We start from the raw sequence: 3,853 nt of genomic DNA on the forward strand, positions 1-3,853 counted from the left end.
TTTTAAATTCATTGAGCAAGTACTAACAAGAACAGTACATTTCAGAGAGAGTGGTTCAGAAACAGAATTATACATCGCAATAGACACGAATATTAAAATATCAAATACAGCACAAAAAATAGTTTTACAGGCTTTGTTGTTCTTAGAGCACAAAATAGTTTTAACGTACTAATAGGAATCAGTTTCAAAGACTGTATAATGTGTTGTGATGGAGTCTTTAGATTTATTATGGGTGTTTTTGTACTTTACATGAAAGTAATTAAATGCAGATGCTTGTCCATTAAGTTGGGTTCAAACAAGCTATATCAACACAGTGCAACTTATTCACATTTACTTTCCTCACATCCAAACCTTCATATACACTGTAATCTTGACATGACTTGAGATGGTAGATTTGAAATGGCAGACTCAAATTCTATGTATTTGACAATATGATATGATGCACTTCTTTTTGCTTTGTATCACAAGGTCATCCTCTCTGGGAACCCTTTTATTTCTTGTTTATGGTTTTACTGTCCAGCTCAGGCTCGTCTATTAAGAGAGCGTCCTTTACAAATACCAAATGTGCTTCACCCTCTTTCCCGCCTCTGTAGCCCATGGCTCTGCCGGTTAAGGAACTGATCTGGGAGGAGAGATGCATAAAGGTGAATATGAAAAAAAGAGAAATCCCATGATTAATGCTATTTATTAAAAATAGAACAAGCAGGATTGTGCAGTGCTGTAATTGGTTTGTATTTGAATTGTTATACCCTTTAACACCACCAGGTGGGACTCACTGCTTTTGTCTGCCTACTTGTTTTCCCTTTACAGTGCCAAACTGATGTCTTTTGGGAAGTGCAGAACACACATAACTCAATTACACTAGCTACAAAAGCTTTCACCGCTGTGGTAATGGGAACTAAAAGAGGAAAAAAATAGACTTATTTCAGGCTAGCAAGGATACTGAGTCAAGTACAGTGGTCACTTAGATGCGCATTAATGGTTCAATTTTCTAACAAAAGGAGGCTGTGGTGGTGAGAGAAAGACCTTTGTGATTTTTCTCATGGGAAACAGTATGGATAGAGAATTTAGGAGAAGGCTTAAATATTGAAAATGTCAGTCATTCAGTTTTAATCTTTCTCTGACTTAAAAGTGAGTCTAATCCATATCTTTATATCAACAATGCTTTAATGACCAGTGGTACAAGTACATTTACTCAACTATTGGACTTTTGCAATAATTTTGAAGTACTTGTATTCTTTCCATTTTACGCTACTTAATACTTTTGTACTTTTTACACCACAACATTAATTTAACAGCTGCTAGTACCTTTTCAGATTACAATGATATATCTAAAAAAAAAACATATGCTAAGCGTATAAAGTACCAAATGTTGGCAAAGATTAAACCAGTGGTTTTCATCTCGTGACTCCTTACCAAAAAGCCATGTCTGGTTGGGGCCCCTCGTCACATGTTCAGAGGTCTATGAGTTTTTATCAGTCCCAACAATAGAGATTTCCCATCTAAATATTTCAGATTGATTCATTTCAATAGCAGCGAGAGGCTCCAAGTAGTCAGCGTGTCCAAAATTGTATTAATAAAGAAAGAAACGTTTCCAGCCGACGGCTCTGAATAGGACGAATCTGCCGAAGCACGCCACAGGGGCCTAGCAACGGTTGCTAAGTAACGGTTGCTGTTAGGGGGCGGGGCTTAACGTAGAGGAAACGTCCCAGATCAAAGTCGTTTCTTTGATGTTGGAATGACGCCATCGATGACGTCATAAAAAGCTATATTTATGTACATTCCGCCTCAAATTTCAGTTAGTCTTTCTGCTAGTGTTAACTGTGCTGTGTTAACCGACAACGGCGACGTTAAAAACTAAGCAACGCAAACTACACAAAACAATCACCATGGATAGAAGAGATTCATCAAACACAACGGAGGAACTGGAGATTACAGTCGATACTGTTCGCCCGCTGATTGAGTCCTTTTTTACAAGGATGACGGCGGAGCAGTGGAGATTGCTAAAATCAGGTACTCCTGGTGATGCCACTAAGATTATGTTGGCAGAGCTGCTTTTGAACATAATTTCAGCAGTTACAAAAGTCGTGCTGAGGGCTCTAATGAGCCGTAAGGCAATCGTGTCTGAGGAGACGGTTCAGCAAAGTCTGGGCGACACACTCGCTCAGAGTTTTGCTGAGGTTCTGGACGTCAAAGAACGAGTCCAGTGTGTCAGCTCGGAGCGACTGACAGCCCTGATTGTGGAAGAGATGGCAGAAAGTGTCAAGTCTGCCCTCTCTTCCAGTGAGGGCTCTGCAGAACCGGTGCTGAACCGACTCACTCCCCCCAGCAAGCTCAATGAGATGATTAATCATGCCTGCAAAGTACTAAAGGCATTCATGGCAAAGATGAAAATGCTGTGCAAAACTCCACGAAGACAGAGGAGACGCCAGACCACCGACTTAGAGACACAGGACAAGGATGACCAACTCCAGCAAGAGGACATGGAGTCCACAGACACTGACCAGTCACCAGTCAGATCTGTAGAACCATAAACCTCAGAGGAGGTCTCATCAGACGACAGCGCTGTGAGCAATAAAAGTAAAGATGTCCAGGAAGTAATTAGCAAAGAGGTGAGTGATATCGTAGAGCCTCTTTTGGATCAAGTGTCAGACTCTGAGTTTGAGCTGCTGCAATCCGAATCTTCCCTGGAGATCAAAATGATTGCAGATGACATTGCTCAGTCAAGTACTGACAAGAGTAGGAGTCTGAAAGAGACAGAATCTGCAGGTCCAAGCCCCAAGTCCCAACAGAAGCACAAAACGTCCCTGAAAGAAGTGAGGACCAAGATTGAGAGCTTTTTGCAAAGATCTTTGCCAGCGCCTCCATTTATCGAATAGTGGCACAAGTAAAGACTAAATTCCACCAGCACAAAATTGAATGCAGAGAGTCAATCCAGTCATTAATGGCGAGTGTTGAGTCTCTGCTGCTGACAGAAAATGCCGAAAAAACAACAAGACGGAAATGAAATTTGTGTGTTTCGGAGATTCAAAAACGATTCACCTGCTGAAGTTCTGGTATTAGCAAAAGAACTCAGTGATCTCCTATACATTCACATCACAGACGACTTTATTCCAATACCACTGAGGAGGGGGGAAAGTTGCAGGACAGTGTCTGTTCCTGAGTCACATGCTGACATGTATGCTGACATACGGAACAAAGTTACGTGTTTCCTGGCCATGACCGGCTGGTGGGTGAAGTCTGAGGCTGCCAGGCACAGTGGCAAGGTGGCACGCGCTTTAATGGACGCTGAGTCACTGGCAATACCAACGCTCCCAGAGGAGACAGCACTTGCGGCAACGGGTGCAGTGTCTGCCTCAGTTTGCGAGGAGAGCTATGCTGAACCTGTGCAGAACGCAACGGCAGGGGAAGAAATAAACAAAATGTCTGTCAGGATACTGGTGGAGAAGCTCGTCACGCGGATATTAAACAAGTCAGAAGTGGAAACCCTTGGAAAACTAGAGGACGTCAAACAACATCTGGTCGAAAAAATATGGGCCGAATTCAAGGGTACCGATTTTGTAATTACCCCAGAAGCTTTTAAAAACCTCCACAGGGCTGTTTTCAATGACATGCGTAAGGAGTGGGGCTGTGCAGATATGGTGCTGGTATCCATGTGTTTAGCGGAGCCAGTGCTTGAAAAACGCATTGTCTCCGCTATCAAACATCACCTGACATCACCAAAAAAGCATAACGCCATCTCCAGATTCTTCTCTTCTATGAGAAAAGCCGTCTCCAACATCATCGGATGTATAAAATAGGTTTGCTGTCATTTAGATGACAATTAATATTCGTCTTGAAGGGAAAGACACGT

Source organism: Xiphias gladius, unplaced genomic scaffold (genome assembly GCF_016859285.1).
Source record: "Xiphias gladius isolate SHS-SW01 ecotype Sanya breed wild unplaced genomic scaffold, ASM1685928v1 HiC_scaffold_1222, whole genome shotgun sequence".
NCBI classification, from domain to species: Eukaryota; Metazoa; Chordata; class Actinopteri; order Istiophoriformes; family Xiphiidae; genus Xiphias; species Xiphias gladius.